Here is a 15896-nt window from a genome sequence, read left to right on the forward strand (position 1 = left end):
GAAGGTGTGGGTCTCAGCACCCGGCTCCCCGCCAATCAAAACTTCTGAATTGTCCCTAGGACATATTAAACGTTTTTTATACGATTACTATTTAACATTAAAGTAAATATCACATTTAGAACCCAGACTATAAGGGCTCATTCAGACGAGCGTGTAACTCGTCCGTGTGACGGCCGTTAAAACAACGGCGGTCACACGGACTCATGTATTTCGATAAGGCCGTTCACGCGGCCGTTATTTCAACAGAGTGTGTGAAGGGTCCGTGGAAATATAGGCCATGGTCTATTTTCTTGCGTCTTCACACATCCTTCCATAGACTAGTCTATGAGGGATCTGTGATAACGCGTCCTGCACGGGTGCATCTAACGTTTTTCACGTCCGAGGTTGCACACGCTATCCTGAATGTAGCCTAAGGCATCACTCTCACTACCCCAGATGGTTACAGTCCTATAGCATCCTCCTTGTCTCTTCTTAAAGCGTTCCTTCTAAACGCTCATTCTCTCTACCACTTGGTCTACGGATGCTTCCGAGGGTCGAAAGACTCAGACTACGTCTTTCCTCATCAAGAATGCTGCTGGAGCGCTAGCAGGCACTCCTGTTTTTTTGGAACGGCTTCACACTAGACAGAAAATACCAGGAAAAAGAAGACAAATACTGCGTGGGAGCCGATGGTAAGAATACTTCCCTTTACTTTAATGTTAATGGTACAGAATAACAAGTAACATAGCAAATCGGGTTAAAAACTTATCATGTGGAAACACAGCAATGCCCAACCAGTTTCGCCTGTCGGTTTCGTAAGGGGGCACTGTTCTTGATTCCACAAAATTTCAACCTTACCCGCATCTTTTTAGCCGAGTGAGGACCTCCCAGGGTGGCCAAAGAACCAAACAAGTACGCTTTAGCGGCACGGAATCTGAAGTCAAAAGGAAGATGGGATGTAGATGAGCCTGGTCTGGAAGAGGTACAACATATAGGAGCATAGACCGTGGACAGCCCTGGCGCGTACCATAGTGGATAGTGAAAGGGCACCATTTATTTTAAGTCTGGCAATAGGGGACTGGTAGAGAGCTAAATTTTTTGCGCACTTTGTCTGGGTAAATCAGATAGGGAAGATGAGTATTTAACCTGTTAGGCTTCGTTCACATCTGCGCTAAGGCCTTTTGACGGAATCAATAGCGTAGTCGACTACAGTATTGATTCCGTCAAAACGACAGAACCCTTACACAACGGAGACAAATGGAAACCATTGGCACTGGATCCGTCACCATTGAAATGGTGATGGAAACAGAAAACTATGGTTTCTGTTTGTGTCTGTCAGGGCTTCGTTCCGACGGAACGGAGCCCTAGAGCAGATGTGAACAAAGCCTTAGCCAGGAACTTAGAATAGATTTTAAGCTTCACATTCAACAACCATAGTATCATCATTTGTAAGGCTGAAAAAATACAGATGTCCATCCAGTCCAGCCTATTATACTGCAATGTTGATCTAGAGGAAGGCAAAACTCCTATGAGGCAAAAATGTTTTTGGCTGTTTCCACAGTAAGAAAAGGGCGGATTATGGAGATGTTTTTGAGGTGCAGTTGACATGAGTGTGCAAGTGATGAAATATAAGTAGTAAAGGAACTATCTGAGTCGAACATCACCTCAAGACAGCGGGCCTGCTGTGTAAGAGTTTTGGTAGTACCACACACTGAGATGGAGACATCAGGTTTAGGTAAATTAGTAGATGGTGGAAACACAAGGAGCTCAGTTTTTAAAATATTATATTTCAGATAGAGAGAGGACATGATGTTACAGACAGTTGACAGACAATCACTGGTGTTTTTTTGTATTAGAGCAGGGGTGATGTGGAAGATGTAAATAATTGGGTGTCATCAGCGTAGAGATGGCACTGAAAGACAAATCTACTGATCGTTTGTCCAATAGGGGCTGTGTATTCAGACTGATTCCTGAGTAACCCCAACAGCGAGAGGAAGAGGAGAAGTAGAGCCGGTAAATGGTACACTGAATGAGACAAAGCAAAGGTGCTCAGCTGAATGCTCTGCACCTTCAGCTATGATCGCCTCTCCTTGTCAGGCAGAAAACGGGCTCCCATAGAACGCAGAGCATTCAGCTGAGCACTTCTGCACTTTCGTTTCAGCAATGGTGGGGGTCTCAGCACTTGGACCCCGACCGATCAAGCTGTAAAAAAAGTGTCTCTGGCAGAATTTTTTTTGAAAGTGCAGTTACTCTTTAAGGTCAGTAGTGCGGAGCATACTGAGTAGATGTTGGTGGTCTACAGTATCAAACGTTGAGGAGAGATCTAGAAGAATCAATAGTTAAGGCCCTTTTACACCGGCCGACACTAGGCTGGTGCAGCGAGCACCGATCAACAAGACATCGTTGATCGGCGCTCGCTTGCTCCTGTCACACAGAGCTATGGATCGGGACGAGTGGTTATTACTCCGATCGCTCGTCCCCATCCATTATTATCATGTCGGCAGTGCGTCTCTCTTTTTACACGAGGAGATGTGCTGCCGACAACGATAATCTTTTACTTTTTTTAAACGATACGACCAGCAGAGCGTTTGCTCGATCATCTGCTGATCGCTGCCCTTTTCACACAGGGCAATTATTGGCAACGAGCGTTATATTAACGCTCGTCTGTCCGATAATCATCCCGTGTAAAACCCCCTTTAGCCGTCAGATCATTTAAGACTTTAGTAATGGCAGCTCAGTAGAGTGTGGAAACCAGATTGTAGGAGGTCGAGAATGGAGTTAGCAGAGAGATAGCGGAGTAGGCGAAAGTAGACCAAGCGTTCCAGGAGTTTTGTGATAAAGGGGAGATTAGAAACAGGTTTCTAGTCAGCAGCGCAAGAAGGGTCAACGCTTTTTTTTTCCAGTATTGGAGTTATAACAGCATGTTTAAAATAGGAGGGAAAGATCCCAGATCAAAGACAGCTGTTAAATATTTTAGTTAGGCGACTAGCGAGACTGGACAAGGTTAAAGGGAAAAGGATCACTGATGCATTGGAAGCCAGCAGCATAGGGCACAGAAGACCAGGGAATAAAGGTAAGACTATATGAAAATCCAATATTCAATTTTAGACCCAGTAAAACATCATACGAATTCCTGGAAACCCTATAAGAAAACCTGTTTAACATTACAAGGGATTAAAGTGGTAGTCACCACTTAATTTTTTTTACTGGACAACATAGCCATGGTTCAACAGGTAGTCAAGACCTTGACAGTCCAGAAAACAAATTCACTGGTAATTACCTGTATCCCTTCACATTAGTTCTGGATGCACAAAGGTATATCCACCTTAGAATGCGATTTTACATTTTGAATATAGATAACGTCTGTAAAAATGTAGTAACGATTGTAAAGTCCATGGCTGCGGACTGTCGTTCAGACTTACCATCTGACGGCTCCGGCCATGGACGTCTGTGTTCTCGGCTGCATCTCCCTCCTGGGAGACGACGGCACTCACTTCCGGGTTCTGTGACCGTTTCCCGCAGGGCGCGCGCGCGGGCGCGCCCGGCCTTAAAGTTGTCTATAATCAGTAATTAGCCCAGAATTCTGCTAGGCTATAAAAAGGGCTCTCCCCACTTGATCCTTGCCTGAGCGTTGTGGTATACCTAAAGTTTGTCTCTCAAATGGTCTCCCAGTGTTTTCCAATTCCCAGTGTTACCCGTTCCTGCTGCCTGTACCCTGTATCCCCTGCTACCGTGCCTCTGTGCCATCTACAGTGAAAGTCAAGTCGTGTCTTCCGCTGCATCTACTGTGCCATCGACGGAGAAAGTCAAGTTGTGTCTCCGCCACTGTCTACATTGCCTCAGGTACCCTTACTGGACAATAGACATTGTTTTGTACCTAGTTGGCCCGCCCAGTGGGTCCACACCCCACGTCGTGACAATGATATTGCTTTATTTATTTTGTACTGGTCCTGACTAAGAGGACCAGATACAGTCCGGAGCTGTGCTGTATTCACAATTCTGCTGGTGGTCATTGGAAACAGTTGTCATCTTTCTGATTAAACACATCAGACATAGCTTAGCTGAGCTAATATATTTCTAAAATTATCTTTTCCTACATTAGATTTCTGGTGTAAAGACTACACGTTCCACAATATGGATGAAACATTGTTATGATCTATGGTCAGGGGCAGGTTTAAAAATAAGAATTCCAATGTAATGCATACAATTTTTCTTTTCTACAGGCTCCTTGTACCTGTAAAACCCCTTAAAAATTAATCGCCTAAATATTACATTTTGCTGAACGTTTGACCTCCCATCCCAACCTCACCTTAGTTTCTTCTTTACCAACAGTCCTTTGTTTCTGAATTCATGTGGGCTGATTGGTCCCTTTAGGTAAGTGTAGCTCAGGCGGCCGCTGGTTTCACTCACCCCAGCAGCCGCCAGCCTCTGTGTTCTCTGCACCGGCGTCTCCCTGATCCAGAATGCCAGCGCAATATGCTCTCTCCTCAACTCTGCGCCCGTTGGATGCGCGTGCGCGATCATCCCCTTTCTGAAAGAGCCAGGCGCGCACCATAAATGTTGACCACAACCTATCCCAACACACCCTGGACTTTAAAAGGAGCCTTACCCACTGCTTGAGCAATGTGTCTTACCCAGTGTTTGTCTGGAAAGGTTCCTTAGCTGTATCCCGTATCCAGTGTCCGAGCAAAGTCAAGTCTCTGAGATTACTCCACTATCCGTGTCCAGTGTCCGAGATGACTGCACTATCCGTGTCCTTGCCAAGCAGCCCACTGCCCAAGAAGACTGCACTATTTGTATGCGTTGTCTGAGCCAAGTCCAGTGTCCGAGACGACTTTACTATACCTGTCCGGTGTGAAGTCAAGTGTCAGAGACAACTTCAGTGTTCAAGTCCAGTGTCCATGTCAAGTCAAGTGTCCTAGACAACTTCAGTGTTCAAGTCCGGTTATCCAGCACAAGCCTGCTTCCGATAGTCCAGTACGAGCCGGCTTCCAATAGTCCAGTACGAGCCAGCTTCTCATAGTCCAGCACAAGCTAGCTCCCGATAGTCCGGCACAAGCCTGCTCCCGATAGTCCGGCACAAGCCTGCTCCCGATAGTCCGGCACAAGCCTGCTCCTGATAGTCCGGCACAAGCCTGCTTCTGATAGTCTGGCACAAGCCTGCTTCCGATAGTCTGGCACAAGCCTGCTTCCGATAGTCTGGTTAAAGCCAGCTACCCAGGTACTCTCGCCCTAGTGTCTGTCATACACTTTTTGTTTGACCAGCTGCTACTCCGCTATGGCGGAGCGCCCCAGTGGGACCACATACCCCACAGCCGTGACAGTAAGTCAGCAGTCACAGCATAACTAAACAAGGCTGCAGGAGTTGCGGTTTTGACAACCAGCTTAGGTACATGTGCTCTTTAAGGCTGGGTTCACACGACCTATTTTCAGACGTAAACGAGGCGTATTATGCCTCGTTTTACGTCTGAAAATAGGGCTACAATACGTCGGCAAACATCTGCCCATTCATTTGAATGGGTTTGCCGACGTACTGTGCAGACAACCTGTCATTTACGAGTCGTCGTTTGACAGCTGTCAAACGACGACGCGTAAAAATACAGCCTCGTCAAAAGAAGTGCAGGACACTTCTATACATTATATGCAGGACACTTCTATACATTATATGCAGGACACTTCTATACATTATATGCAGGACACTTATATACATTATATGCAGGGCACTTATATACATTATATGCGGGACACTTCTATACATTATATGCGGGACACTTCTATACATTATATGCGGGACACTTATATACATTATATGCGGGACACTTATATACATTATATGCGGGACACTTATATACATTATATGCAGGACACTTATATACATTATATGCAGGGCACTTATATACATTATATGCAGGACACTTATATACATTATATGCAGGACACTTATATACATTATATGCGGGACACTTATATACATTATATGCGGGACACTTATATACATTATATGCGGGACACTTATATACATTATATGCGGGACACTTATATACATTATATGCGGGACACTTATATACATTATATGCGGGACACTTATATACATTATATGCAGGACACTTATATACATTATATGCAGGACACTTATATACATTATATGCAGGACACTTATATACATTATATGCGGGACACTTATATACATTATATGCAGGACACTTATATACATTATATGCAGGGCACTTATATACATTATATGCAGGACACTTATATACATTATATGCAGGACACTTATATACATTATATGCGGGACACTTATATACATTATATGCGGGACACTTATATACATTATATGCGGGACACTTATATACATTATATGCGGGACACTTATATACATTATATGCAGGACACTTATATACATTATATGCGGGACACTTATATGCAGGGCACTTATATACATTATATGCAGGACACTTATATACATTATATGCAGGGCACTTCTATACATTATATGCAGGACACTTATATGCAGGACACTTATATACATTATATGCGGGACACTTATATACATTATATGCGGGACACTTATATACATTATATGCGGGACACTTATATACATTATATGCAGGACACTTATATACATTATATGCAGGGCACTTATATACATTATATGCAGGACACTTATATACATTATATGCAGGACACTTATATACATTATATGCGGGACACTTATATACATTATATGCGGGACACTTATATACATTATATGCGGGACACTTATATACATTATATGCGGGACACTTATATACATTATATGCGGGACACTTATATACATTATATGCGGGACACTTATATACATTATATGCAGGACACTTATATACATTATATGCAGGACACTTATATACATTATATGCAGGACACTTATATACATTATATGCGGGACACTTATATACATTATATGCAGGACACTTATATACATTATATGCAGGGCACTTATATACATTATATGCAGGACACTTATATACATTATATGCGGGACACTTATATACATTATATGCGGGACACTTATATACATTATATGCGGGACACTTATATACATTATATGCGGGACACTTATATACATTATATGCGGGACACTTATATACATTATATGCAGGACACTTATATACATTATATGCAGGACACTTATATACATTATATGCAGGACACTTATATACATTATATGCGGGACACTTATATACATTATATGCAGGACACTTATATACATTATATGCAGGGCACTTATATACATTATATGCAGGACACTTATATACATTATATGCGGGACACTTCTATACATTATATGCGGGACACTTCTATACATTATATGCGGGACACTTCTATACATTATATGCAGGACACTTATATACATTATATGCAGGACACTTATATACATTATATGCAGGACACTTCTATACATTATATGCAGGACACTTATATACATTATATGCAGGACACTTATATACATTATATGTAGGGCACTTATATACATTATATGCAGGACACTTATATACATTATATGCAGGACACTTATATACATTATATGCGGGACACTTATATACATTATATGCGGGACACTTATATACATTATATGCGGGACACTTATATACATTATATGCGGGACACTTATATACATTATATGCGGGACACTTATATACATTATATGCGGGACACTTATATACATTATATGCGGGACACTTCTATACATTATATGCGGGACACTTCTATACATTATATGCGGGACACTTATATACATTATATGCGGGACACTTATATACATTATATGCGGGGCACTTATATACATTATATGCGGGGCACTTATATACATTATATGCGGGGCACTTATATACATTATATGCGGGACACTTCTATACATTATATGCTGGACACTTATATACATTATATGCGGGACACTTATATACATTATATGCGGGACACTTCTATACATTATATGCGGGACACTTATATACATTATATGCGGGACACTTATATACATTATATGCAGGACACTTATATACATTATATGCGGGACACTTATATACATTATATGCAGGACACTTATATACATTATATGCAGGACACTTATATACATTATATGCAGGACACTTCTTTCAGACGTAATTTGAGCCGTTCTTCATTGAACTCAATGAAGAGCAGCTCAAAATTTACGGCTGTCAGAGACGCCTCGCAAAATGCGAGGAGGAGCAATTACGGCTGAAACGAGGCAGCTGTTTTCTCCTGAAAACAGTCTGTCTTTTCAGACGTAAAAGCAAGCTAGCGTGTGCACATACCCTAAGGGCACTTTTACACCGGCCAATTATCGGGCAAACGAGTGTCCACAAAATGCTCGTTCCCGATAATTGCCCTGTGTAAACGCTCGTTCATCGGCTGATTGTATCGTTTACGCAGCCTAAAATGTTATCGTTGTCGGCAGCACTTCTCCCTTTCAGGGAAATGCGCTGCCGACATGATAGAAATGTATGGGGACGAGCGATTGGAGTAACGAGCGCTTGTCCTCATACATTTACTGATAATAACTCCTTGTGAAAATACCAAACGAGCGCCAGTCAGCGAGCTGTGTCGTTGATCGGCGCTCGTTTACACGGCATTCGTCGGGCCGTCTAATAGGACCTTTACTCCCAAACCAAATTTAGAAGCAGAGAACTTCATTCCCCCTCCCCTGTTTTCAGACAATTTATTCCGTTTTTGGTAGGAGAGTGAAATCTGCTACTACTGATAATATTATCATTATCGACCCTTACAGCTCGCACGATACTCTGACTTTTATTCTGAGCCATTCCATATAACTGCTGGTGAAAGCTATGGTCTAGCTTTTTATCTAAGCAAATTATCTTATATTCCAATTAGATACTGACTGTAGCTATGTAGAATGTAATGTGGTTCTTCTCAGGGACTGCTCTTTGTGCCACATTAATATTTCGACGTTTATTTTGACTCCAGCTTTTAATTAAGGTCAAAGTAATTTCCAGTTTCTGTAAAATAATGCATGCCCCGAGGAGGTTGAGATAACCAAGCGGAATCAATCGTGAAACATAATTTAATATGGGAGAGAAAACGGGAAAATTATTGACCTCCATATGTGAGTGAACCAAGTGCTGCTGTTTTATCCTCAATAATGTATAAATAGGATTAAAAAAAAACAAGCAGTAAAATAAACCACCCAAAATGTCCACTGCTCTATAAATACATGGCTATTATTGAAGAAGAAAAGGTGATATGTTACATATGTCCGAATCAGAAAAACGGCTGGGCAGTTGTCTCATGAGGACCACAACTTTCTAAATGGAATTCAGCCCTGCGATCAGCTGTTCACCACATGCCCGATTTCTCTAACCACTGCCAGCCAGGTTTGCCAGGTCTACCAGAGTTGCTCTTTGTGAGCAGCACTCCGCTCTGGCTCATAGCGGTAGGTCTTGAACATATGGAAAAGGGTTGTCTTTGTGAGATAATGCTTTTAACCCCTTGGCGACATGCCACTTACTATTACGTTGCTGTCGCCAAGGGTAAGTATGGAGCGGGCTCACGGGCTGCGCGCGCTCCTTACTCGGCGGGTGACGGCTGTGTTATGCAAAGTTCACTTTGATTCCGCCCATTTAACACCTTTAATGCCGCGGAATATTAAATCAATGGTGTCTGTGACGGGATCAAGGTAGCCTGCAAGTTTTCCTAGTGTAAACTGTTTGGTTGCAAACCAGCCCTGATAAGTAGCGTAGGCCGCATGCGGACGCGCCCCCGTCATGCACCCTCTAACAGTCTTCTCCTATTGTTTTTCCCTACAATAAAGACCAAGCAAGGCTAAATTATGACCCTTAACTAAGCCCTTCACGAACATTAAAATTTCCCTTTTCATCTGCCATATTTTAACAAGTTTATTTCAGAAGCTTTTAGAGGATCCTTGCGGACTGCCAAATAGGTGCATGCCTTTTTTTTCCCTTTGTAGCTTTATATATTTTTTTTATATATATATGGAATAGTATATGTGCTGTGTGGGCATAGTGCAATTCATAAATGCCTGATGAAAAAGTTAAAATATGTTGTATAGTGTTGTATAGCTGACAATTAGAAACGAGTAATGACTTCTATACGGTGGAGTAACCCCGTTATAAAATGAGCCAGTTGTTGCAGGTTACTTTTTTATTGTTTTTTATATAATGATGTCTGCACTTGGCATAATATAAATGTTCCTTCCAAGATTTCTTTTGAAGATTTCATTTATTTATGATTGACACCATGAATGTGAACTATTCTAATATCCATCTTCATTTATTTTTTATGAGCACTCTATAATATAATATCCCAGTTGATGAAATATAAAATAACATCCCGATGTGAAATGAAAGAATCCATTTCTCAGAGTTGAATCTCTCGCTAATTTGAAGTCATGAGAGCGGGTCACATAGGATCTGATACAATGATCCGAACCAGGAGGCGGATCCCACCCAGAATGACATGATAGTGACGGACCACCGGATAGAAGTGTCACCCTCGGCAGCAAATACAACGGCAATACTACAGACCTGGACTTTTGGCACAGTATCCGCACCTAAATCCTGACAGAATCCATTCACATCCCTCGGGCAATGCATCTTATTTTTCATATTTTATATCCCATTCACACTTATATGCCATTTACTCGCTCCAAAAGCGATATGGATTTTAAAATCTGCAGCATGTCTATTATTGCCATGGAAAAGCTGTGGATTAGCACCATTGAATTACAATGGGGCTAAACCATGTGTGAATCCTTTGGTCAATCAGTGGCAGAAATCCGAGTGTCAGCTCCTTTGGATTTTATGTGAACGTAAGACAGGTCATTCCCCTCATAAACTTTAGACTTCGTAGAAAGGAGCTACAGAGATCTTCTCCTGCACTGGAGCAAACAACATGTTAATGTGATTCATTTCAGTAGGCATTCCGGGGCAAACAAAGGACTTTAAACCTCTTCCCGCATAGGCAGTAATAGTATAGTGTGGGGAGAGAGTAGTTCCACAATGGGTGTCAACAGTAACATCACGTCAGCTGACACCCGGTCCAATGCCTGGTATCGGAGATAACTCCAATCTTTGCCATTTAATCCTTCCTCTGTGAGCCCATCGGCACCCCAGTGACACAAAAACAGGGTGCCAATGGCACCCTAACAATGGCCCGCAGATCTGCCATGTATGAGAGATTATTAGGCTCTGCCTAAGGCAGTACCTAATAAGCTGCCTGTCAGTGTAAGGCTGTGTTCACATCTTCCCCGAAGGCTCCGTTAGAGGCCACCATTGCAGATCTGGTAAAAAAATGCCAGAAGAATTAGTGCAGTATGCTGTGCTATTTCTTCCGGTAAAATGGGAATACATCAGAAACCCATTAAAGTTTTTTTTTTTAATTCTTTTATTTTGTTTTTAAAGCATAAAGAAAAACAGACAATATACTCAGTACACACCAAGTCGGTATTGACATCGGCCTCAGGCCAGTAACTTGCATAACAAAAGTGTACATTACAATGAAAGGCAGTATACCGCTCAGAATAATATTGGAAGAAATGCAGATATGCACCCTGAACCCGCAGCGATGCATAATACTCCGTAGTCGAGCAGAGAAACAGTAAAAGGGAGAAAGAAGAAACGGGGACAGAAGGGGAGAGAGCGAGGGAGAGGAACGCACCTGACATACTTAGGCCTATAGAAGAGGTCAAGAGGCCATGATGGCCTTGTATTCCTCGGAGGATTGAAAACTGATCCATTCACGCCAAGTTCTGAGGAAGGCGGCATGAGACCCTTTCATTGAAGCCGTGAGGTCCTCCATTCTCATAATCTCCTGGATCTTGCCACACCACATGCCCACGGATGGGGGACAGGTTTGTCTCCACAACGCGGGAATACATGCTCTAGCCACATTCACCAAGTGGCGAACAACTGAGCGCCTATACATGGACAACGGCATCTCACACAGATGGAGCAGGAAAAGGTCTGGCGACCTCGGGAGGGGGAAATCCGTGAATTTCGAGGAAATGCGCCACACCTCGGACCAGAAATCAGCCAGGAGGGGGCAGTCCCAAAAAATATGCAAGATCGTACCCACATGGTCGCCACATCTCCAGCACTGAGGCAAAACCTCCGGAATCATTGCATGCAATCTGGAAGGCACCCTATACCAACGAGACAGAATCTTGAACCCTGCCTCCTGATATCTACTGGCCATTGAGGACTTATGTGTCATGGTGAACAAACGCTCCCGCTGTTCGGGAGTGAATGATGGACCCAGATCCCTTTCCCAACTGAGCAGGTAAGATGGGGAGGGCAGATTGGAGGGCGAGATCAGAAGAGCGTAGAGTTTGGACAGTGAATGGCGCACCGTGCCCGTGCATAAAAGTTCAAATGGGGAGCCCTCCCGCGCGTATGCCGTCGGGTTAGCTATGGACGCCAGGTAATGTAGCAGGGTGACCTGCCATGCAGAAAAGAGGACAGGGTCCGACAGAGACTGTAACTGTGCGCCTGACATCCATCTCTCCTCCTGCAAAAAGTGTACCGCATGTCCCTTACCTGCCCTCAACCAAAGCAGGAAAGGGCCTCCTTCCTGCCCTGGCGGAAATGCAGGGTTACCCAAAATCGGGTACAGAGGGGAGGGGGACGGGGAGGTCTCTGTCCTAGGAAAGAGCCGTGCCGCAACTGCCAGGGTGGGCCTGATCGTTGGGTGTGACCGTGCGGCCAAGGGAGTATGTCTACCCAACCACGGTAAAGTCTGTAGAGGGACTGCTAGAAAGGCCTGTTCCATGGACACCCATTCCTTAATCTCGCTGTGTGTACACCAGTCTAGAATTCGTGTCATGGTGGTAGGAAACAAAATCCGGAAGACCAACAGAAACCCGTTAAAGTTAATGAAATGAGCTCCATCAGGATCCATTGGTGTCCGTGATGGAATGGCTCCGGCACTTTAGCGATGGAATGGCTCCGGCACTTTAGCGATGGAATGGCTCCCGCACTTTAGCGATGGAATGGCTCCGGCACTTTAGCGATGGAATGGCTCCGGCACTTTAGCGATGGAATGGCTCCGGCACTTTAGCGATGGAATGGCTCCGGCACTTTAGCGATGGAATGGCTCCGGCACTTTAGCGATGGAATGGCTCCGGCACTTTAGCGATGGAATGGCTCCGGCACTTTAGCGATGGAATGGCTCCGGCACTTTAGCGATGGAATGGCTCCGGCACTTTAGCGATGGAATGGCTCCGGCACTTTAGCGATGGAGTGGCTCCGGCACTTTAGCGATGGAGTGGCTCCGGCACTTTAGCGATGGAGTGGCTCCGGCACTTTAGCGATGGAGCGGCTCCGGCACTTTAGGGATGGAAAGGCTCCGGCACTTTAGGGATGGAAAGGCTCCGGCACTTTAGGGATGGAACGGCTCCGGCACTTTAGGGATGGAACGGCTCCGGCACTTTAGGGATGGAACGGCTCCGGCACTTCAGTTTTTTCATTCTTTTGTTTCTACGACGGAACAGAAAACAGAAAAACTTAGTCCAGATGAAAACAAAGCCTAAGGGTATGTTCACACGGCAGGGTCCGTAACGGCTGAAATTACGGGGCTGTTTTCAGGAGAAAACAGCACCGTAATTTCAGACGTAATATCATGTGCAGGCGTTTTTCACTGCGTCCATTACGGACGTAATTGGAGCTGCTTTTCCATCGAGTCAATGGAAAACGGCTCCAATTATGTCTGAAGAAGTGACAGGCACTTCTTTGACGCGGGCGTCTTTTTTTACGCCCCGCCTTTTGACAGCGGCGCGTAAAAAAAAAGACCGTCTGCACAGAACATCGTAAGACCCATTCTAATGAATGGGCAGATGTTTGCCAACGCTATCGAGGCGCATTTTCGGACGTAAATCGAGGCGTAAAACGCCCGAATTACGTCCGTAAATAAGCCGTGTGAACATACCCTAAGACTGACAGGCACAATACAGAACTATTACTGTGTCTTATTCTAGCCATCAAACTATCGTATGCTCAAGTTCTCTAGTGGCACTAAAATAAATGAAAGTAAAAAAAAAGTGTTTGGAAAAAAATCCTAAATAACAAACTTTTTCCCCTTACACAATTTTTTATTACTGAGAAAAATGAAACGAATAAAAAAACGAGACTATTGGATTTGTCGCATCTGTGAAGATCTGCACGATAAAGGTAACATGTTTTTTTATCCTACGCGGTAAACATTGTGAAAAAAACCCCTAAAAATCAATGGAGGAAAGCAAAGGTGGGTTCCCCCTCGGATAATGTCATTGGGATATCCTGATATATACTTAGGGCTTATTTACACGAACGTGCTATACATCCGTGCAACGCGCGTGGTTTTCACGCGGGTCGCACGGACCTATGCTAGTCTATGGGGCAGTGCAGACAGTCAGTGATTTTTGCGCTGCGTGAGTCCGCTGCGTAAAACTCACGACATGGTCTACATTTCTGCGTTTTTCGCGCATCACGCACCCATTGAAGTTAATGGGTGCGTGAAAATCACGCGCAGCACACGGAAGCACTTCCGTGGGACAAGCGTTATTCGCGCAACAGCAGTAAAAAGTATGAATGTAAACAGAAAAGCACCACGTGCTTTTCTGTTTACAAACATCCAAACGGAGTGTCATAATGATGGCGGCTGCGCGAAAATCACGCAGCCGCGCATCATATGAACAGGGCACACGGAGCTGTCAAGTGCCATTTGCGCACGCAAAACGCAGCGGTTTTTGCGTGCGCAAAACGCACACGCTCGTGTAAATTAGCCCTTATACACAGACAGCCCAGGGTCCATTGAAGGACCCTAGGGCTGTGTCTTCAGGAATTCTGTTATGGCATACTTGGGTATGTTTTAACACCTAAGTACACTTATAAGTACCCAGGCTGATATACATGCCTATATGTAAGTACATATGAAAAATCATTAATAAAACTCCCATTATAAGATTAACATAAATGTAGATCAAAATTAACTAAAAATATCTGTTAAAAAAAAGTTAATATTTTCTATAAATCTATCACATTAGGATTATCAGTGAATGGCCTAAACATTTTTTAATAAAAAGTCCAAACAGCCGAGCTGTTTTTGTAACTCCCATAGAACAGATTGGAGAGACCCGCGCGCATGTGCGACCACCTCTCCACTTAGTGCCCACCTCGAATCGACGGCTAGTGGCTGTCTCACCGTGCGATGGGAATAAAAATAGTATCAAAAGAAATACCTCATACAAGTCTGTCGCGAGAATGCTGAGAGGTTAAACACTGTGTACACCTTCGAAAGCAATGTTTTTAAAATAAACTTTAAATATCAGTGTTTGGTGCAACTTTGTAATTCCATTTTTTTAATTATTTTTACTTTTTGAGATACAGCTGGGTTCAGTGACAGCGGGATCGAGCTCTTACCGATCACATCTAAGTTCATGACTTAGATGTGATCGATTACACGTGGATCTTGCGTATCAGAGACACACAGGACCCGCTAACAAAGAACCCGTCAGTCCCGCTGACCTGATGGATACAGGTTTTGGCGCTAGATACAGCTGCTCTGTATACAGGATACAAAGCAGCTGTATCTCAAAAAGTAAAAATTATTTTGAATAAAAAGTAATCACAAAGTTGCACCAATAACACTGATGGACATTTTTCTTAAAAAAAATAAATAATCACTTTCGAGGGTGTACATAGCCTTAAAAACAAAAAAGTCCACTTAAAAACAGTAGAAACTAAAAGACTTGATATATATATATTTTTTTATCAGACTGTTTTATGTGCAGCAGCTGCAGGGCGGAGAGGTGTGAAGGCCACGATGATGAGTAGTAATCACCAGAGACTGTATGTAATGTACATGTGTGTATATACATCAACTACATGTAGCCTCATCTATACCAT

This window comes from Rhinoderma darwinii, chromosome 13 (assembly GCF_050947455.1).
Source record: "Rhinoderma darwinii isolate aRhiDar2 chromosome 13, aRhiDar2.hap1, whole genome shotgun sequence".
NCBI lineage: Eukaryota > Metazoa > Chordata > Amphibia > Anura > Rhinodermatidae > Rhinoderma > Rhinoderma darwinii.